Source organism: Ovis aries, chromosome 9 (assembly GCF_016772045.2).
Source record: "Ovis aries strain OAR_USU_Benz2616 breed Rambouillet chromosome 9, ARS-UI_Ramb_v3.0, whole genome shotgun sequence".
NCBI classification, from domain to species: domain Eukaryota; kingdom Metazoa; phylum Chordata; class Mammalia; order Artiodactyla; family Bovidae; genus Ovis; species Ovis aries.
In genome coordinates this window covers 46,960,949-46,984,456 of record NC_056062.1, presented here as the reverse complement: position 1 = coordinate 46,984,456, position 23,508 = coordinate 46,960,949, and the positions used below count along the sequence as shown (strand labels likewise).

General features: G+C 38.4%; 1 protein-coding gene across 36 annotated transcripts in view; it reads left to right on the top strand.

The window, feature by feature from the left end:
* Positions 1-23,508, top strand: part of NCOA2 (nuclear receptor coactivator 2) — a 284,545-nt gene that overhangs the window by 98,377 nt on the left and 162,660 nt on the right. For 29 of the 36 annotated variants that reach the window (XM_060393788.1, XM_060393784.1, XM_060393776.1 and 26 more), the window contains one exon: positions 5,759-5,815. The gene's annotated coding sequence lies outside the window, so the exon portion shown is untranslated. Of the gene's footprint in view, positions 1-5,758; positions 5,816-20,959; positions 21,038-23,508 lie in introns of all 36 variants that reach the window. The other 7 variants (XM_060393789.1, XM_060393778.1, XM_042254297.1 and 4 more) reach the window with 1 other exon arrangement.

The window sequence follows — 23,508 nt, the reverse complement described above, 5'->3', positions numbered from 1 at the left end:
TGGCTCCCTTTTTGTTAGTCATCTTTCCAGTGGCTGGTTCCATGTACTCTGTTGTCCATCAAAAATCAAGTTGGTTTTGTTACAGTTAGAAAGTATATTGTTTGCATACTGGCACTGGTGTTGATGACTTTCTCTTTTTCTTTTCTCTATTTTGCTTTTTGGCTGTGCCTCACAGTATGTGAGATCTTAGTTCCCCAACCGGGGATCAAACTGCTGCCCCCCTGCATTGGCAGCCCGGAGTCTTTAACTACTGGATCACCAGGGAAGTCCTGATGACTTCCTTTAATTGGTGGCAATCTTGAGAAAATTATGAGGCTACATTTGAGTCAGGAAAGAAGTAATGTCCCAATTTATTAACAATGTCAGCCTGGGTGGCGTGAGGAGCACACTACTCTTGTTGGTACCATATCAAAAACTCAAGGTGGCTGTTTTAAGGCAGATCGCATTTTGGGCCACCTTTTTCTAATCAAATTGCCAACAATGATAACATTATCAAAATTTTCATAATAGCCTAGAGGGTAAGAGCAGAATAGACTCAGCAGTCAGACTCTGGGTTCAAATCCAGACTTTGCTGCCATATCAGCTTTGTGGCCTTCAGCTTCATCTCAGTTTAGTTTCTGAATCTACAAAGGAGTGATGATAGTGGCAGTACCTGCCTCATAGGATTGTTAGGAAGATTAAATTAAGTAACACATTTCAAGCCCTTTGCCCAGAGCTCTCAATGATAGTTGTTACCTGTGGTGATATTAAACCCAAACAGCAAGATATGGCCCTTCCCTTATGCTACTAAGTTAGAAGGTGCTGTCTTAGCCACTATTACACACGTGACTTCATTTTGTTTCTGGCTTATTTTCCTTCCTCTGGCTCTGTTCCCCCCCCCCTTTTTTTTTTTTCAAACAAGCAAATAAAATATCACGTGCATCTCCTCTAACCCTCCCCTGCCTTTTAGAAAATCATCAACCTATTCCTTTAATGCTGCCAACAATCTTTTTTAAGTGATGTTAGTTCAGTCCTGATTTCTTTTTCTTTTGTTTTTTGTCTCAAAGTAATTGTGTTAGTTAACGCTCTCCTTGGCAAATGCTCACACCACCGTTTGCTACTGTTGGTTGTTGGTTTAGTCACTCAGTCATGTCTGACTCTTGTGGCCCCGTGGACTGAAGCCCCCCAGGCTCCTCTGTCCGTGGAATTCTCCAGGCAAGAATACTGGGGTGGGCTGCCACTTCCAGTCAGTCCCCACTTGCATTCCCTAACCCAGGATACCACGGATCTTGGTCTGTCCCTGTAGTTTTACTTTTTCTAGGAATTTCAAGTAAGTGAAATCGTGTAGTCTGTTGTCTTTGTGTCTGGCTCCTTTCTTCAGCAAAATGTTTTTGAGACTCATTCATGCTGTGGCATACGTTAGCTATCCATTCCTTTTTATTGTCGAGTGGTATTTCATTATATGAATGTACCACATTCTGAAAAAGATTCATTCTCCAACTCAAACTTTTGAATTTTTTCAGCATAATTGATAAGAACATTCATGTACAACTCTCTGTATGGTCCTCTGTCCCTGAGATGAGTGAAAACACACCTTGATGTGAAATCGTTGGGTTAGATGATAAGAAACTTCCAAACTGTTTTCCAAAATGACTGTACTATTGCACTTTCCCACCAGCAAGGGATAAAATGAGAAAGTTCTAGTTTCTTCATATCCTTGGCAATGCTTTGGGTATTTTACTGGATGGGCTATTGTATTTTGTTTTGATTTTGATTTCCATTTTCCTAATGATTAACAATACCCAATATTTTTTGATGTACATTCCCTGTGACATATATATATATATAATGTCTTCACATATTTTTCTCATTTAAAAAAATTGAACTGTTTTATTATTGTGAGATTCCTTTATTTATTCTATGTACATCCTTTATTATGTATTTAGCTCTTTATATATTCTAAATATATAGGTGTTTTCAGATAATTATTTTGCCAGTATTTTCTTCCAGTCTGTAGCTTGGGTTTTCATTTGTTAAATTATTTCTTTTGAAAAAAAGGAGGTTTAACATTATTATTTTTCAAGTTTTTATTTATTTGTTTATTTGGCTGGGCTCTTCACTGCTGAGAGTGGCTTTCTCTAGTTGGAGCGAGCGGGAGCTACTCTTTCTTGCACTGTGGGCTTCTCCTCTCTCATTGCAGAGCACAGGCTCTGGGGCACGCAGACTTCCATAGCTGTGGCACGTGGGCTCAGTAGTTGTGGCTCCTGGGCTCTCCAGCACAAGCTCAGCAGTTGTCTTGCACAGGCTCAGTTGCCCTGCAGCATGTGGGATCTTCATAGATCAAGGATCGACCCTGTGTCTCCTGCATTGGCAGGTGAATTCTTTACCACTAAGCCACCAGGGAAGCCCAGAAGTTTTAATTATAAAGGAATTCAGTTTTGTGTTTTTCTTTTATGGTCTTTAAACAGTTTTTTTTTTCTTTTATACCTTTAAAGTATCATACCTAAAATATTTTTGCCTAATCCACAGTAAGTTTCTCCAACTGCTTTCTTTTACAAGCTTTGTAGCTCTTATTTCTAGATCTGTGATGCTATCCATTTTGAGTTGATTTTTCCCAGAGTGCAAGGTAAAGGTTGAGGTTCTTCCTCCCTCTCATATCTATAATCAGTTTTTGGTATTATGTTTTTGGAAAGACTGCCCCTTTCTTCACTGAATTAACATGTCACCTTTATTAAATATGGATTGATATAAATGTGTGAGCCTGTTTTGGACTCTGTTCAGTCCCTACCTCTTTGATTATTATAACTTTATTGTAAGAGTTGAAATCAGGTATTAATATTATCTTTCTGCTTAAAGTTTTAAAGCCAGTCCTCATTCAGAAAATGTCTCAGCAGGGGATTTTCCCGGTGGTGCAGGTGTTAAGACTGCACTTCTACTGCAGGGGCACTGGTTCAATCCCTGGTCAAGGATTGAAGATCCTGCATGCTACACAGCATGGCCAAGGGGGGAAAAAAAATCCCATCAGACTCCATGTGTATGCATGTGTCTGGGCAATTATGGGCAGAGAAAGCTATTAAGACGTCTCAGGAAAGATCAGTTTTACTTGGGCTAGGCTAGGCTTGTCATTTACAGCTAGCAGCATTTATTCTGCTAAATCACACTTGGCAGAATCATAATTATGTGTAATGCCTGCCATGTACCAAGTGCTTTGTGTAATTATCTCATTTAATACTTTCAGGGTGGTGCAGAGAGGACATTATCCTCATTTGATAGTTGAGTCCACAGTAACATTTTTGAGGTCACACGCCTAAGCAGCTGGCTTGTGATGGAAATATTAACAGCAGCAGTATTCACGTGAGAGAGCCAGGTTTTGAAACCTCACCTGTTCGATGATCTTAGCCCCAGGTTCTTTTATCTGCTGCAGGCAGCTTTTTTTTTTCTATGGAGAGGAGGCTTACCTTTTTTGGTTTATACAGTGGAAATAGTAGTGGTTGTGAGAGAGAGGACATGTGTATCCCTCTGTCATTTCCTGCAGGGTTCCTCTCTGTCACTCTGCCAGGCTCAGGGTAGTCTTCTGCTCCTCTTCCCTTGAAACTCCTGAAGGAGCTTCCTAAAAACTGTCAGGGCTCAAGAAGAGTAGGAAGATGTCGGTTTCCTATAGGCTTGTCATTGCTCGAACTGTCACTTTAAATAGCTATTATGTCCATGGTCAGAGGAGCCTGGTGGGCTCACAAAAAGTCAGACACAACCAAGCATGCACACAGACACAGAGACAGTGACTTAGAAAACATTTTGTAATTCTATGTTTATAAGTATTTTATTTGTTCTTCTGGTTTAAAGTGTCACACCGAGGTATCATAATATCTTCATGTTTTTATGCATCGTCTGTCTTCATGTTTTTGTGTATTTTTGTTTAGCTTGGATTCATTAGCACTTTTCCCTCCTTATATTAGCACATTCAGAAAAGCCTTTGTGAATGGTATAGATCAAGCCGTAATTGTTTTGTTTTGTTTTGGTTTTTTGCCGTAATTGTTTAATGTCATCATTTCTACTCATATCACAAGTTCTAACTCTTGACTGTTGCATAGTGTGATGTCCTTGAGCAAATTAGTTGTTGGTATAGAATTAGAATGGGCTTAAGTAGGTCAGCATAATGAGTATATTTACCCCAGGAGCACTGTATAGAATTGATGACCCCTATTATGTAACAGTTTATTGCACACTGCTCATGGACTACCACTTGAGAATTTGTTCGTTTTATTTACCATGATAACTTCTTATTTGCATATAGACTTCCTTTTGTTTTTCATGAATCATCCTGCCTGATTCCCTAGCTGCATTTCTTTATATATGATGGGCTCCAGCCTGAGCAGGTCCTGGTAAAAATGAAAGTGCGTTTTCCCCCATTTCTTTCCCCTTTAGACCTCTCAGGTTATGAAATCAGATCCTAGTGCCCTAGAACAATGGCAGTTTGAGTATTAAATTAACATTAGGGTTTTTTTTTTTTTTTTTACTGTTAGATTCTATTTATTCTAAAGAATAAAGGGCTCAGAAGAAAGTTAATACTCAAGCCTGATAATGATTCAGAGTATGAATTATTACAGATTGGTGTCACCTGAAGGGAAAAAGTACAGTAGCTCAGTTTGTAAAAACATTCCTTGAAGCTGATTAAATCCAGTAGCCCATGATAGCTAAAATGAAAACATGCTACTAGCAGCCGTGCAGTAGCAGTTGTGCAGTTTTTCTTAGATCTGTAATGTACACAAGAGTGGTAAACGTTCATACACAGAAAATCTCATAGGCACATATTTGCCATGTTCATATTCTGGGCTGTGCATCTTGAAGGAAACTTCTTAGGTGCAGTGTAAGTGACCCTTGTGTGGGTCAGAGGAAGTGTGTGGTCCTTCATTGCTAAGTTCTTCTCAAAGGTACAGGCCCAGAAGAAACTTGGGGAGCTGTTGCCCTCATTATTGAAAATGTTCAGTTCTTACTTTCTTAACCACTCTTACTTCTGCAGATTGCCATAGATAGCATCATTTTTATGGTTATTTAAAAATTTGTTTTGGCTCTGCCGTGCGGCATGTAAGATCTTAGTTCCCGACCAGGAAATCAAACCTAGGGCCCTTGCCAGTGAGAGCCAAGTCCTAACCACTGACCCTCCAGGGAATTCCCTATTGCATCATTATACTCTAGACTTTTAAAAGTTATTCATTTTTGAATGTCTTTGTTTAAGCAGTTATGACAGATTTTTATTTCAGTAATTTCAAGCCATTCTTTTCCATAGAGGCAAACTGTAAATCACAGCAAAGTAAGATCAGTATGCGAGCTTAATTAATCATTTAATTAAATCATTCATTCATTCATTTGGCAAACATCTCTTCTGCACTGTGTTGCTGTGGGGTGGTCTTTAGGAGTGCCGTGTAAAAATGGGTAGCTCGGGCCTCCTTTGCTTTTATTCAGTGAAGTGCTAGTGATTAGACAAGCAGCTACCAGAAAATGTAATATGTTTTATGTCGAGAACTCAAAATTTGATGGGTAGACACCTCATAATTCGCTGAATTGGGAGATACTGAAATGTGGCCTTGTCTTATACTAGTGTGGACAAATAAAAGTTGTACAACGAGTCTGCTTCTTGATTTACATGGTGTCAGTGAGTTACTGAGTAGAGAGATGTTATTAATGAGTATTACTTACATTGGTTATAAAAAATACCGAATCTAATGAGTCTGACAGGATTCTGCATTTTTTGTTCATATTTGTTCATTTCTTTTTATTGCAGATTTCTCTTGGATTTGGCTACACATTTATAGATCTTCTGCACTGTGTACAGTCACAGGTGAGTTAAAAGTAAGCTTTCCTGTTGGTATATTCTGATTTTTAAGTATAATCAAACATTTAAAGTTATTTACAATTGAGCAATATAGTATATAAATAAAATGAATGTGAATTTTAAAATGTAGTACATTTGTTTTGTTATGAAGATTCAGTATCCACGTTTTAGAAATATTTGAAGGTAAAAGGACCATAGCTGTTTATCAGTGTTTGTTGTGTGTATTTGGGAAGAGTTTACATTTACCCATTGGATGAGGTGAATTATAATTTCATAGCCTGGCAAAATGTGTATATTTATTTTTATACGTAAATAAAAGAATGGTTGCTATAGACTTCGGCAGCAAATTTCAGTCTTATATAGGTAGATTTAACAAGCAGGCTCTTCTGGTCCAACCAGTCTGAAATAGCTTCTCAATCACTCCTTCTTATCACACAACTCTGATTTATTTTTATCATAATGTTTATGATCATGTGATATATTTTTATTTTTAGTCTCTCCTACTAGAATATAAATTCCATGAACATTGGGGCTACTTATGTCTTGTTAAAAACAGTATCTGCATCTTAGACTAGTGCTCATTGAATAGGAAAGACTGAATAAATGTTTGTTACAGTAATTATTGGGTAATAGATATTAAGAATTTATTTCTATTCAGAGTCATTGAGCTCTGCATCTGTAAATACAAACTAGAAATAGTTCTTCATACTTTTCTCTAAATATGAAATTAATTTCTATCACATACTTTGTAAGTACAGAGCTCTTAAATGCTCAGAGAAATTACCTGTGTTACTCAAGTATGATTAATCAGGGTAGAAGTCAGAGGATAATGCTTCCAATTCTGTATTTTGTCAGCATCCTAGTAGATTCTTAGGATTAAGTGATGTATAAATCTGACACAAGTGTGGGAGCTTCTCGCCTCCTTACTCCAGCATGCTACTATGATGGAAATGTTTTATGATACCTTTATGGAGAACAAAGTTTATTTGACCTCAGCTGTCTAGTTTTAATCTCCGAAAACCAAACAAGTTACAATTTTCCCACTACCTGTCAGTGCATACAAAATGTAATTTACTTAAGTTGTGCTCTCTTTGTAGACTGAGGGAAATTTGGGGCCATTTTTCTGCTCTCTGTGTTGATATTTGAATTCATTATTGAAGGTAGCTATATGCATAAGTTGACACAGCTGCTACCTTGTGTGGTTGGCAGTTATTCCTTAAGTGTCCCAGGATGTTAGTCACTGCTATTGGTTTGTCACCTTTCATTTTTTGTATGCATTGTTTTTTGATCTGTTTGACCCTCTTTAAATACTGGTCTCTCCTTCTGCCATCATGGTTTTTTATTTATAGAAAGGACTAAGTCTAACCTCTAGGCCTTTTATTTTTTATTTTTTTAAGTTAAATTTTGGGAATTACACAGCCATTTCTTATTTATATCTAAGAATTCCTTTGATAATACTAAATAACAGCAGTTATTACTTATAGCTCCCTCACTGTGTGCCAGGCATTATGTAAGTGCTTTTCATTATCTTCAGAATAACAGATAAGGAAATTGAAGCTGAGAGAGGTTAAGTGACTTTTTCAAGGTCATATCAAGTAAGTGGCAGTTTGCCACTCCAAAGACTTTGATCTTAACCCCTGAGGTCCATTTTTCTGCCTAAGTAGCCTTAAATACAGGCATATTTGTGGCAGTAAATGTAATATAGGAACATAGTATTCATATTTGAGAACCTAAAATTAATTTTAAAATAAAATATTATGGAATATTTTGCTTATATTTCATTAGTAGGTCTTTTAACCTTTATTTCAAACTGTATAACATGACGACTTATTTGAAATTTAATGATGCCCTAAACAATTTAAAGTCCCACTCCGGCACTTTAATTTCGTACTCACTTTTGGGGGGCAGGTGCATGGGAAAAAGCCATTTGGACTCATTTTGTTGTTGTTGTTGTTGTTAAAAGAAATATGGTATCCTATGAATCAGAATTCTTTATTCCTTGCAGTATTATAAATACTATGTTGTGAGTGGCATCTGTGATTTGTTGGATAAATCACTTTTACAGAGAATAGGTTGTATGAAATATTGTGACTATAGAATTACTTAGAACCCTTATCTTGGATGGTGTCATAATTTATGTCTCTATGGAGACTCATTTTAATTATTTAAGAAATGAAGTGACATAACTTTGAGATAAATCAGAACTTTATCTTTCCAGAAAAGAACTTCAGCTTTCCTTATTTAGTTTATTTTCAAGGTTGAGTAGGATATATAATACAGAAATATTTTGAGTCTCAAATATATAATATACTGTTGCTGTTTAGTCACTCTGTCCTGTGTCTGACTCTTTTGTGACCCCATGGACTGTAGCCCGCCAGGATCCTCTGTCCATGGGATTCTCTAGGAAAGAAATACTGGAGTGGATTGCCATGCCCTCCTCCAGGGGATCTTCCCGATGTAGGGATAGAACCCGCGTTTCTTGCACTGGCTGGCAGCTTCCCTTACCACTGAGCCACCAGAGACGCCCTATAAGATACTGTACATGAATGTACATTAAAATTTTGATTTGAAAACATGATTAAGTGTACTTCTTCACATTTTCCTAAAGGATTCTGTCTCTGAGTGTAAATGCAAATTCCAGGTTTGAATAGTGGAAGAGAATTCTGTAGTTTGAATTTTAAAATTTTTTTAGTTGCCTGGACTGTGCTTCCTAATCTATAGCTTCATGAGTGTTGCCATTGCAATCTCACATTTTAAGCATTTTTAAGGTTGGCCGATAAAAATTTCTCAGAATTGATAGTCAAAACAGGAACGTTAGATAAATCTATTTTGACAATGTGGCCTTGAAGTGTAATATTCCCTTTGCTATGGAAACCTCGGCTCACTGTGGAGTCATATATATTGTGTATTTATTTATAAGTTTATTTTCTCTACTATAGAGATATCTGGGGTGGGAACAGAATGGGATGGGTGGCTGAAGGTTGTCCATGCATGCTAGGTTAGATCTCAACTCTTCAGTACCAACATGGAGAGAGAGTTCTCCAAAGTACAGTAAAGCATGATATACCTCTTGTGGTATGTTGTATATTCAGTGCTAAACACTAAACAGTATATTAAGTGTATCAAGACATAAAAGAAATTATGTCCCCACTAGTTGAAAATACATTTGAAATGAGTATTTCTTAGATTTTGAATTCCTTCTTTGTTCATAGGCATGAAAAGATTTGTGATTAGGTGTCAGATTTATCTGAGAGGTATGTAAATTCCCATGAAGACAGGCAGCTTGATTTGACTGCATATCTGAGAAAATCAGTATTATTCTAAACAGAAATGTAGTATCTTAATATTTAAATGCTTTAGGCAAAAATCTGCCAGCATTTAATTGTATTGCTATTTTGGTGATATTTCCTTCAGATGTCAGCAGTATAGGCACTGTGATTTGGAAAAATAAATATTTTGACAGTTGATAAAATGCCCTTGGCCATTTAGCTATTCAAACTGGAATCCTGAGCCCACCCCCAGTCTCCTGGGTAGAACCCTCTGCTCCTTGTATGTAGAATGGACCCAGGAAAAAACAGGCTTACTGGTCAGTTGAAATTATCTTCCAGTGAGTGTTATTGACACAAAGCCACAGTTGGAAACTATTTGTGTGACATGCCAGTTTTTAAAGCATTTTTCCTCTTCCATTTTCTTCCCTTTTTATGCACACATTCATGTAAACAGCTTGGTTTAGTTTTTCCCCATGAAACTACATTCGTTTGGCACCATTAACTTTCCTTTCTCTCTTCCCTCCCTCCCTTCACCTTCAGGCCATCCCTCCTTACTTCTCACTCTCTTCTCTTTCAGAATATTAATCATTTATTTCCTGTTAGTCTATGCTAAGTGCTATAGGAAATATAAAGAATACCTACCCCAATGTGTTAAACTGGAAAAGGAGTACTGCTAAATATTTAACTCCGTATTTCCTTGCAGGTTCTTTCCCCATTGAGTTGGCTTTCTGATCTTTCTCTTCAAGAAGAAAACTGAGCCTTGATTTCTGAATTATATGTCTGCTTCTGCTGAAAGTCTTAATCTATGGTAGAGATCAAAGCAATAGCAACAACAGCAAAAGCTGTCCCTCATAAACAAATGTCCTGTTTACACAGGGGCAGCAGTGCTTGCAAAGTGTGCTCCTCGGAAGGTGCACATTCTGGGAGGTAGGTGAAGTTGAGACAGTCGGAGAGTCCAGGCTGTCTGCGTGTAGAGCAGGGGTCCAGACAAGCAAAGTGATGTCAGCTCAGTGCATTGTTGAAAGACTTACCAGAAATAGGGCAGAATCTGGTTTTTATGGTTCATTCAAATGCTAGAATAGCAAAATTTAGAGTTGCAGAAATTTAAAAACATGACTTTTTATAAAATTCATCAGGATGTTTCTTGGGCTGTAAGTTGAATTTCAGTGTAGAGAGAATTCACTGGGAGAGCACTGTGTTTTTTTAATTGATAAATTCTAAGTGTGACTTCTATTGGCATTACTGGTATTCTTTGAAAATAATTAAAATTAAAAGTATGGCCAGTCTAGGGCTTCCCAGATGGTGCTAGTGGTAAAGAACCCGCTTGCCAGTGCAGGAAGTGTATTGATCCCTGGGTCCGGAAGGTGCCCTGGAGAAGGGCATGACCACCCACTCCAGTATTCTTGCCTGGAGCATCTAATGGACGAGGAGCCTGGTGGGCGACAGTCCATAGGATCACAAAGAGTCAGATACAACTGAAGCGACTTAGCATGCATAGCATGACACTTCAGGTTCCTCTTAAAAGCTACTCTCAGCCTTGTGGGATTAGATGGCTAATGCAAAAATATTGCCAGTCCATACCTTGTGTTGATCTTTTGAGTTAGCATGTCTTAGAAGAAGTAGCACTGGAGCTAGAATCTTCTGAGAAAGAAGTAGAGATCTGTAGTGTAGGTGTATGTATGCCTGAGAGTGGGGAGAAGTGGTTGCAGATTGTTTATATTAATAAAACTTATATTCTCTTGCCATTTTTTGTTTCTGGCCTTTAGATTTCAGTTCAAAGTTGTATGTTCTACTTAACCTGAATAATAGAGTTGTTAGCTTTAGGGAGAAAGTCTGCGATAAGCAGAATTGCACATTTGTGCCACCGGAGTAACAAGTGCATGGCATTTAATGTGGGTCAGTTTCTAGGGTAAAGAATCTGCCTGCTCATGCAGGAGACACAAGAGACGGGTTCGGTCCCTGGGTTGGGAAGATCCCCTGGAGAAGGAAATGGCAACCCACTCCAGTATTCTTGCCTGGAAAATTCTGTGGATAGAGGAGCCTGGTGGACTACAGTCCATGGGGTCATGAAGAGTCAGACATAACTTAGCAACTGAACACACACACACACACAAGGAATTTTAGCTATGCCGTTCACTTTCATTTTGGAAGAAGTGACAGATGTATGTTATTTTCTGGACAGGTGTTGAATTTGAGTCAACTGATCTTGCCAGAATTTCCTTAAAGAAAAAATAGCAAATAAAATCAGGCTGCTTCCATTAAACACCTCATAGTTTATTTTTGAAGCACAAATCATGCATGTTGTTTTCCACTGTTCATAGCATCTAAATGTAAGGGATAAATTAAACATTTATTTATAAAATTATCCATATCCATAATGATTACGTAGCACTTGCCTTCCATCCTCCTTCCCTCCATCCCTCCCTCCCTTTCTTTTTTTTCTGTGTTCCTTTGCTGTTGGGATATAGAGGTTTCTGTTGAGACTTCCATTGCTAGCTTGAGACTCAGAAAAACTGGACATAACCTGAAACATTAACAGTGAATTTTGAAACTTGTGATTTTAACCCAATTTTGCACGTTAGGTTTCTCAAAGCCTTGTGTGCTACTTCATGAATGAATCATTGGTTTCTTCAGTCAGTGAAAATATATTTTTTTGTTCTAGTCACAGCTACAGTTCTGCCTTCCCATCCAAAAAGAGCCAAGGGGAAGGAAGAAATATGTAGCATTTAATAATGGCTTTTTAACCATATACTATAGATGTATATAGTCCAATTTTAGAGGATCTCTTAAGTACATGTCTCCAGGCAAGGTTGAGAGATTGTTGTACCATAGTCTGTAGACTTATTTGCCTTTATTGCTTTTGGAAGTATTCAAAAATACTGAATTGATTTAGAATTGATAATTTGAGGCCTTTGCTTTCTTTAAACCACAGTTTTAGCCTTTTTGGTGCCAGTTAGATAAAATTCTAACATGAGCAGAAATCATACATTTGAAATTTTGTGGTCTTCACCTTGAAGGATGGGTAGTCTGTTAGCTGTCAATATTACGGCATTGGAGCCCAGTTTTATTGTACCTCCTTGAGAAGAGCAAAGGACCAAAAAGCATGGGTGTGATGAGCTGGAGTAAATTTCATCAGACAGATGAATGGGTGAGCTTGTAAAAGACTTTACCGTGCTTGTATGAATACCAAGACTTTGACTTCTTAACCTAAACTGTGAAAGAATACCTTTGAAGAAACAACTGTGTTGTAATTATTGAATTGGTGCCTTAAGTTAGAATAGAGAAAATAAGGCTGGAGGAAACAGTTTACCTTGCAGTTTCTTTGAGTTCTTTGTCACTAAAAAGGCTGTTTGATCTAGATTTCTAGTTCTTCCTTTTATATGGCAGTTTTATTACAGCTCAGAAAATAAACTATTTGCTAGGTTATAAAATAAAGTTTGAAAACTGTATGGTGGTTACTGATGCTATTATATTTGTAGGAAATGGAAATGGAAATTTCCTTTGACTTGAATTAAACATCTGTTAGACAAATTAAGTTGGTTTTGTGAGTTTTACTTGTATACGATAGTAGATTTTGTGCATGAACCCAGTGGAATCTTGATTTTAGATTTTCTTTGACACTAGATGCTTTGGAACATTAAAATTGTCCCCTAATGTAGAAGTTAGATGTTTATTGTTGTTACTCCTTCAGAATATTCCCAAAGTTTCGTAAAATCTTTATTGTCCAAGAGGTAAGTTATTACTTCTTTGAACTTGTTGACTGATACATGATATATAAGTCAAGATCCATCTCAAACTTTTTCATTAAAGAGAAAATATTAAATCTTAGTCTTTGTAACATACTGCTATCTTTTAACTATATTAAATATATTGTGATTTTAACATATCCTAAATTCCAGTCCATATTGCTCTAAACCATAATGTGTGCTCACTTTATCTATTTCCCATCTTTTAATTTTTTTCTTCCTTATTTCTAAAAGGAAGGAAAAAGACAAAACTTTCTTCTTTGACACCACAGTGACTGTCATCAAAACTGTTCAAAGCCAGAGCCAAATGATGTCTGCAGCACTGCCCACAATCCCCACGGACATTCTTACCTGGTGGCTCTCCTCTGGCCCTAAGGGGTCCAGCGGGTGCCACACCAGGAGCTATACGCTTACCTAATTGATCATCCTTGACCCTAGAGGCATTTGTTTATTATTATGTATTTATTTCCACAAATTTGATACCTTTGGCTTATTATGGTACTTCTCCTTCAGTGTTTTTGTCATTACTTTTACTGAGGTCTCGGCTGATTAAAGGGTCCTGTTTCATACTAAATTTCAAGGGCTGATTATGAAAATAGCATACCTGATCATTTGTTTACATGCTACAATGAGGTTTCATGAGTTAAAGTGTTCACAGTGTTTTGAAGTAGAGATAAATGTAGGTTACCTTGAGGGGTAGAGAGAAAAGGAAAAACAAACAGTTACTATTATTTTTGGCAAGATATGGTTCTTGACCTTTACGTGTTTTGTATGAGTTTCAACTCTGAATAATTCTTTGTGTCAGGAATTGAAGTATGTTCTGATCATGTCTAAATTCTCTTTGATTGAATTTGAGACTGAACCACTTTTGATTTTCAAAGCTTTCAAATGGGCCTTAATATATGTAGTGAAACAGAACTTGGTGTCTTTCAACTCACCTGCTTTTAATTGAATCTTGTAACAATTGCAGAGACATTTTATGCCACCTTCTATATTAGTTGAGGAAAATGATTCTTATCTCAGAAAAGGAAACTTGATTAACTGATCCTGTCAGATACTACAAAATGAATTTCATCAGAAGCACTCGAAAGATGTGGATCAAGAATGTGAAGGAAATTGAGTTAGAAGCATCCTACTTCATTAGAACTTTTTTCATTATATAGAGCAACATGTTAGTATTTTGTTTTGTTTTTTCGTTGTTTTGTTCATAGAACATTTTTAACATTACTGCTGCCCGTATATGTGCATGTAACTTTTCTGTCAGTGTGTCACTAGATAGATAAATTCATTTTATTTAAAAAGAACGTTACTATATTACCAAGGGATTTCCCTGGTGGCTCAGATGGTAAAGAATCTGCCTATAATTCGGGAGATCTGGATTTGATCCCTGGGTCAGGAAGATCCTCTGGAGAAGGGAATGGCAACCAACTCCAGTATTCTTCCCTGGAGAATTCCTTGGACAGAGGATCCTGGCAGGCTACAGTCCATGGGGTTGCAAAGAATCTGAGATGACTGAGTGACTTTCACTCACTCACTCAGTAACTCATATTACCAAAGATTGATAATTATGAGGTGACCCCAAACAGGTAGAACGTAGGCCATGAACACAAATGAAGACTTAAGTGTTAAGTCATCTGTGTAATTAAATGTATAGTTTACTTATATTTGATGAGATGTCACAGTTATAGGCCATTCCGCAATGTGATTTCAGCACAGAGACATGGAACCAGGTATTGTCAACACAAATCCTCTTTAAATCCTAGTGCAAATGTAATAGCAAGTTCTTGGAAGTGAAAGATCGTTTATGATTCCTCGCGTGCATATTGTTCTCATCATGTGCCAGGTAGTGTTTTTTAAGGTCTTTCTGTAATTGTCCACACAGCCCCCAAGCAAAGCCTAGGAAACAGCAGCTGCTATAGTCTCTCTCTAGAGATGGGCGGAGAAGGCGCTGGGAAGCCCAGCGACCTATCCAGTGATGTGCGCCTAGACTAGCTAGCTAGCTAGATGCAGAACTGGGGGCGGGGGGTGGGGGGGGCGGGGGGTGGGGGGGGGGGGGGGGCTGCAGTCTGAAGTTGGTAGTGTTTTGCCTGTGAAAGTTTGTTCTCTTAAAAAATAGAGAACAAATAAACAGACCATTCACACACACACAAAAGATAATAATTTCAAAATAAATAAAGTTTCAAGCTTACCTTCTAAGTTTGGGGGAAAATGTGACAAGGCTTAGCATTTTATTGGCTGTCCCCTTCTCCCAGTTAGGCTCTGTGAGCCCATGGAGTTGCTAAATTGTATACTGTATCAGAAATGATTATCTGACATTAATTAATAAAGGGAAATGCAGGTCACAGAAATTATGTTAAGCTCTTCTTTGGCTTCAAATGAGGTTACACAGATAATTCATTCAATGGGATTTAGATTTAGATGTTTTATTAACATGGGTTGTTTCATCTGATGGATGGAAAAAGGGCTACCTCACTTTCTTTTTCAGTTCTTCTCTTTAAAAATAGGTTTTCTAAAAGAATCTTAAAAAGGCATATTCTAGACTTCCCATACTAAGAAATCCTAGGACCTTTTCACACAAAGAGCAGAAAATGTTCCATTCAAAACCAAATTTCAGTTGTTATTTAGAAAAAGTTATATTTCTAAGAGTGACTAGAGAGTTCTTTCAATTACTTGACAGAAAGCTTAATTTATATTGAAGTACAGTTTCTTGTTCATGTCAACTATATTATATTTTAAATAAACATGATTTAAATGAACAGACGTGGCATTTACATTTTACAAAATGCTTAATAGTTAGGCTCCCCTTCTTCTCAGATTTCCTCCAATATTTTCACACAGCTGCTCTTTAGGATCAGTGCAGAATGTCTTTAGGTGCTTATGAGTTGTCGTGATGTAATTCAGAGTATTCATCATAAATACAAGAGGTTTTAATTACCTACCACCTCAGACTGACTTTATTCACAGCTGAGTTTCCTTTTTCTTGCAAAGCTGTTTTTTAAGCAATACCAAATAATTTAATTAATACTGTGACATAGGCTTTAATGTTTTAATAATTCGTACTATTTCTTAAAGCACTGGTGAAATCTACCTCTCAGATTTCTTTCTGAGTCCTTATCTCTATTGTAACTCATGGTTGTTTGTTGTCTCTTAACATTTTTTGTTTTATATGCCCTCCAATAATGGCTTGACCACATCTTTAAAACATAAAAGTGTAGAAATATTTTTATAAATCAGAATATAAAGGAGTTTTAAGAAGGAAACTTTCCTTATATACCTACATTCTGCTAGTCCTTAAGGTATACATTATTCCATCAAATTTGTACTCCCCTCAGCTTGGATTATCCACATTTTATCTTGGAAATTTCTGAGACTCACGGAGTTTAATCAGTGTCATATAAGAGGGCAAGTTGCTCTAGAATATGAAGCTGGGACTGTATATTCCTCAGCTCTGTCCTCTTTCATGGATCGTGTAGCCTCCTTTAGTGATGCAAATGGAGCTTCTTGATCAGGTGAATCTCTGATTTGTTTTTCATTCGCTGGCCAACTGGCGGTGTTTTCCAAATTAGTCTGTTTTCGTTTTGGAGCAGTTATTGTGCCCAGAGTAAAATAAGAACGCTTTAGGTTTCAGAAGCAAAATATATGGCCTTTGTCCCACCCACATCTTTTATGTAAGAAGACAAAGGGAGAACAAATGTTAAGTTACATAAATGGGATTACAAAACAATGTAACCACACATACAGAATAAGGTATTGTAGCAGATGCACGGGGTGGGAAGGTGAGGGACACTGGGCCCTCTGGCGTCCCTCTGCACACTCTTGACCTGTGGCTATCTTGCTGTGACATCTACTACACTGCTGTGTTTTCTAGACCATTACAATGAGAGTAGCTAGAAATGAAAGAGAAACACAGGATGTCTTTTGTGGATGGGACTCAATTGCCACAAAGACAGAAAAACAACTACCAGTTACATCTGAGCTGGAAGTGTCCTGAGAGTGCAGGCTCTTAATGGTGACTACTGCACTCCACGCCCAGTCCAACTAGATTATCAATTTTCCTGCTCTTGTTGATCAGGAAGAAGCCGTACCATGTGGGTTTATACAAAGTTCTGAGTAAATTCGTAGATTTTAATTTACCTACTAGAGGTTAATGTATTATATCTGATAGATTCTCTAATTGAAGTATGATACCTCATGTTGAAGAGGTTTTAAGAAATAGTTAATGGTTACTGCTTTCATATAAGGATATTATATACTTTTTAAGAGTAGTCAGCTGCAGGTACCTTGGACACAGAAAAAAGATGCAGGGTTATTGAAGTAAAGCCTACCTTGAGGACCCTTTTTTTTTTCTCTCTCTCTTTAAATTTTTATTAATTTTTTTTTAACATCAAAAACATTTTGTATTGGGGAATAGCCAGTTAACAGTGTTGTGGTAGTTACTGGTGAACAGTGAAGGGACTCAGCCATACATATACAGGTATCCATTCTCCCCCAAACCCCCTTCCCATCCAGGCGGGCACATAACAGTGAGTAGAGTTCCATGTGCTATATAATAGGTCTTTGTTGGTTATCCATTTGAAATAGAGCAGTGAGTACATGACTATTGCAAAGTCCCTAACTGTCCCTTCCCCCTGGCAACCATAAGTTTGTTGTCTAAGTCTGTGAGTCTCTTTCTGTTTTGTAAGTAAGTTCATTTATATAATTTCTTTTTAGATTTCATGTATAAGGGATGTCATATATTTCTCCTTATCCTTGTCTGACTTACTTCATTCAGTATGATACTCTCTAGGTAATTTGGAAGACTCAGCAGTGGCCACAGGACTGGAAAAGGTCAGTTTTCATTCCAATCCCAAAGAAAGGTAATGCCAAAGAATTCTCAAACTATTACACAATTGCACTAATCTCACATGCTAGCAAAGTAATGCTCAAAATTCTCCAAGCCAGGCTTCAGCAATATGTGAACCATGAACTTCCAGATGTTCAAGCTGGGTTTAGAAAAGGCAGAGGAACCAGAGATCAAATTGCCAACATCTGCTGGATCATCGAAAAAGCAAGTTCAGAAAAACATTTATTTCTGCTTTATTGACTATGCCAAAGCCTTTGACTGTGTGGATCACAACAAACTGTGGAAAATCCTGAAGGAGATGGGAATACCAGACCACCTGACCTGCCTCTTGAGAAATCTGTGTGCAGGTCAGGAAGCAACAGTTATGGACATGGAACAACAGACTGGTTTCAAATAGGAAAAGGAGTACGTCAAGGCTGTATATTGTCACCCTGCTTATTTAACTTCTATGCAGAATACATCATGAGAAATGCTGGGCTGGAGGAAGCACAAGGTAGAATCAAGATTGCTGGGAGGAATAGCAATAACCTCAGATATGCAGATGACACCACCCTTATGGCAAAAAGTGAAGAACTAAATAGCCTCTAGATGAAAGTGAAAGAGGAGAGTGAAAAAGTTGGCTTAAAGCTCTACATTCAGAAAACGAAGATCATGGCATCCGGTCCCATCACTTCATGGCAAATAGATGGGGAAACAGTGTCAGACTTTATTTTCGGGGGCTCCAAAATCACTGCAGATGGTGACTGCAGCCATGAAATTAAAAGACGCTTACTCCTTGAAAGTTATGACCAACCTAGATAGTATATTCAAAAGCAGAGACATTACTTTGCCAACAAAGGTCCATCTAGTCAAGGCTATGGTTTTTCCACTGGTCATGTATGGATATGAGAGTTGGACTATAAAGAAAGCTGAGCACCAAAGAATTGATGCTTTTGAACTGTGGTGTTGAAGAAGGCTCTTGAGAGTCCCTTGGGCTGCAAGGAGATCCAACCAGTCCATCCTAAAGGAAATCAGTCCTGGGTGTTCACTGGAAGGACTGATGTTGAAGCTGAAACTCCAGTACTTTAGCCACCTGATGCGAAGTGCTGACTCATTTGAAAAGACCCTGATGCTGGGAAAGATTGAGGGCAGGAGGAGAAGGGGATAACAGAAGATGAGATAGTTGGATGGCATCACCGACTCAATGGACATGGGTTTGAGTGGACTCCTGGAGTTGGTGATGGATAGTGAGGCCTAGCGTGCTGTGGTTTATGGGGTTGCAAAGAGTTGGACACGACTGAGTGACTGAACTGAACTGACTGGGGTACATCCATGTTGCTGCAAATGGCATTATTTCGTTCTTATTAATGGCTGAGCAATATTTCATTGTATGTATGCACCACATCTTCTTTATCCATTCCTCTGTTGATGGACATCTAGGTTGCTTCCCATGTCTTGGCTGTTGTAGACAGTGCTGCAGTGAACATCGGGGTGCATGTATCTTTTCAGGGAGGGCTCTTTATTGTTAATATCAACTTGAGTCTAATCTATTCTTCCTGTTCAAATTCCATCTCCCTACATCCCTAAGACATCTCTTCTTTTTCTACTGTGTGGTTTTGTTATACTGAGCTTAGAACATTGCTTTTCAAAAATTAGCTTTGCTCGTTCTCCTTTTCTTCCCTCTCCTCATGGTCAGCTTCTAGTCCTCATTTCTCTGATTCCTGTTCTTAGTCTAGGTTGAGTTACATTTCTGAAAATTTCAAATCAGCATCTCAACAGCAGTTCCCAGTTGAGCTCTCCCTATTGTCCAAACCATAGACTCTACCCTTTCTCTCCTTTTTCCCCTCCTGATGTTTCCTATCTATTTTAAGCCTTAAAAGTCTTAACTTATACTGCCACAGGGAAAGAGGCAAGCCTTCCTGAGTAGGAGCCCAATAATCAGTTGAAATCATCTTTAATAGTGCACGCACACACACACACACACACACACACACATCCATACATACATACAATCACTTAAGAAATGAAACTCACAAGGTAACCACAAATGATCTGACAAGGCATTGAGTAACAAAGTAGAGATAGGTGAGAGTGGGCCAGAGAGTTGAGGTTCCTCCCCTTTATATTTTTTCCTTTCTAGCCTTGTAAGAAGAAATAAATACGATGAGAGCTAGAAACCTTTTAAGAAATGATGGTTTAGCACCTAAAAAGTCAATTTTCTAGGATTTCTCCCTCTTGAAAATCACTGAGTATTTTTACTAAAATGTCTTTTCTTAAATGTTTTCATTGTGATTACTTCCTCACTTCCTCTTACTTACACCTTGTGAAGCCCCCTCCTAGGGGGAGAAGAAAAAAATGAAAGAAAGAGAAGGACATTTGTTCTTAAAATTTGTTCCCAGCTAGAGCTTTGCACAAATTGTTAGTTGGGAGCACAGAACCCTAGAGGTTCTGAGGAATAAAAAGCGGTTATTAAGCACGTTACCTTTAGACTCCAACAGGTAATCATTTGAATATTTCATCTTCTTATCGCATTTCCAGCGTACGTTGCTTTTGTCAAGAGTTGTTGTCATTGTTGGTAGGCATCTACTAAGGAGATGAGAGAGCGATTTTTTTAAAAGGAGGAGCTCTCTGTCACTCATTTATTCCAGAGGAGTACTTTGTGAACATTTATGTTTCTGAATTTGTGAGAGTAAACTTGTGAGAAAGAGGGAGAAAAATTGCTCAAAATATCACCAAATGAAACAAGTATTATGCTATGGCATATTCAAAACTGCTGTTCTAGCAGTGTTGTCTTTAATTTAAAATATTTGCCAGGTAGATTACATAAAGAATTTAGTACTTCTTTTTTTTCTCAACTGATTGCTCTAGCAGTGACATAGCAAATAAAAAGTTAAGCCCCAGTCCTCAGATCTGTGTGTCTTACATTAGAAAAGGCAGGACTAAAACAGGCTTGCATAGGAGCCACTACGCAGTTCATCAGAGTGGTCCCAGCCAGTGGCTGTGAGACTTTGGTTATGCTGTTTCTTTTTCCTGGACTCAATACCTCAGAATCTGTTAGATTACAAAGAGAAGTCCATTGTGACCCTGCAGTTAATCTTAAAAAAACAAAAACCACGAATAACCATTTAAAATGCACATCATTTGGGCGTTACAAATGCTTTGGGCTTGGAGGAGATGAAATGTACAGGGTAAGTGACGCTGCATGCCTTGTCTGTGTCCGACTCTTTGTGACTCTATGGACAGTAGCCCGCCAGGCTCCTCTGTTCATGGGATTCTCCAGAATACTGGAGTGAGTTACCATTTCCTACCCTAGGGATCGAACCTACATCTCTTGCATCTCCTGCACTGGCAAGTGGATTCTCCACCACTGCACTGCTGGGAAAGCCATACAGTAAGTAGCGCATCCCTGAAGCAATGATTCTAATATCTGGCGCAGTGTGAATCCCCACTCATTTTCTGTCTCTTGCCTGGAACATTTCTGGAAGTCTTTTCTCAGTTTCATGGATAATCTTGATTAGTAAGCTAACAGTTCGCATTGGGGCATGAGTGTTCACCAGAGGAGGAGCAATGTGGAGTTGAGCCTGCGAGCTGGAGGGTGAACTCTGCCTTTCCGCACTTCTTTTCTCAGTGCCTTGCCATGCTAGTGGGTCTTTCTGGGGTGAAAATGAAAATCCAGTATGAAGTGAACTCACACGGTGTATACACACAAAGTGAGCATATTAGCATTTTAGAAAAATGGGACCTGTGTTCACTTTAAATGGCACAGTTCATCAGAAGTGGATCCTGTCACTTGGATTCAACATGATACCAGACTCAGCACTAGCCAGCTGACACTGTCATCCCTGATTTGGAAAGAATCTTGTTATTTATGCAAGGGAGATTTTACAGTTGGGGAAAAAACAAATCCAGTGACCTGCCTAATTTCATAGGAATTACTTGGTAGTATACATGCAGTCCAGTGGAGAGTTCTCTTGCCCATCCAGCCGCCTTTTTAGATAAGTGCTTTTGTATTAGTAGATGTGTGCTTGATATCTTTCTTAACCTTTATAATCAATCTGTATACATCTAGTTGGGTATCCTGAACTGAGATTAACATGAGCCCTGTGCTGAGATGCTGAAACTAATAATAATATTTTTACAGTACGTTGGTCTTGAGTCTCCTAAAAAGAAGTTAGAAAATAACACATGCATTTACACACTTAAGAATTTGTGGGGGCCCAGAGACCTTCCATGTTTGTTACCTCCTACTCTTTATGGAGTTCCATTGTTTCGTATTGGTATCCAGTATTCAGAATGGTAGTCCTAAGGAGCACAAGGTCTTAAATCACAGAGGAAGAGAAAATTATCTTTAGATTGCTATATTTACTAAAATAGGACATTATGGTCATGCATTTTAGGAGATCTTTGAATAATAAACAATGAACCAGATATATCATCTCAGGAGCAGGCTGATGGTGGTTTTGTTACATACTTGCCATTTTGCAGACGTGAAAACCTGGAATTCTGAAGCTCGATGCTTTTTCTAAACAGACACCTTGATTAGCTATGAATACTCCTGCTGTGTGGTATCATCAGGACTCTGGGGTTCGTCTCCCTTTGCTGGGAGGCCTCTAATTCTGTTCAGTATTGTTCCGTTGGTCGCTACTACCCGAGAAAATTCAGCGGGGCGATGAATTTTCTAGTTCAGAGTCTTTTCTGGGCATATTCTCCCACCACTTGCAGTTTTCCTACCTTTTCCCCTCATCTACGGCACATCATGTTTTCTGTATTACTAACCACTTCTGCTTCCTGAAGAGCAGAGGGATTTTAGTCACTGCAGAAGCATCTTCACACCTGGGGTTCCGAATATACTCACAATGCTTCCTGAGCCTTTTCCTCAGGAGCATCCACAGTTGGGCTGACTGATAACACGTGCCCCTCATCCTCACCCCCGCACCCCCAACAGATAGCTATACCTGGTGTGACATTGCTCCTACTCATCCCGCACTGGCCTTCACCCTTGATATTTCACGTGCAGTGGGAAGTCACCAACGGTGTCAGGCAAAACCGCTCTTTAGAGAAAGGGGCCTGGTGGTAAAGGATAGGATGAATTCCTGTGAGGAAGAACTGAATCTTGGTCAGGAAAAGCTCCAAGGGTGTACAGGCAGGTGCCTGCACCCAAGTCCAGTTTTTTTATTTTTCATTCTGTTCTTTCTCCTGTAGTCCATATGAGTCACTGAGGACACAGGTAAGTCTTAACTTCAATATTTCACCCTATCTTTTAAGAAAAAAAATGTAGCTCAGGTGTACACCCAATTTGGGTTCATGAACACTTGCTGAACTGGCTCTGCCCTTCTTAATTCATCCATAGGAAGTCGTCGGTGGACTGCATGTAAAATTCAGTATTTCTATATCTTACATGAAATGAGGAAGAATTCTACATAACCAAACCTGATCCTTTAGTTCCATCAAGTTGATTCCCTGGAAAACAAATGAATTTTGATTTACCTGTAGTTTGTGTCAGTTAAAAAAAGTGTCCGGGACTTTAAAGTAAGTAACCTGGATTCCTACTGAATCGTGGTCCGCTCTCAGATGGTCTAATTCTGGTGCCGGCTTTTATCATCCTGAAAGCTTCAGGTGTCCCAGTTTCCAGGGGGCTTAGGCTTCTGCCCGGCTCTGGGAACTTCTCGCTTTGTTTCACGCACCAAAGGAAGCAGTCGGAGTCCAGCTCTGTTACTAGAAATCTTGCCTTCCACTAGGGTATCCCTAAGCGGAGGGCATATTCTTTGCCTAGGCTTTCAACTATACTAATGTTTAGTTTATATAGTGCAAAATGGCACCAGCAATGAAAAATAAGTATAGTTATTTATTTTGCTGCCTAAT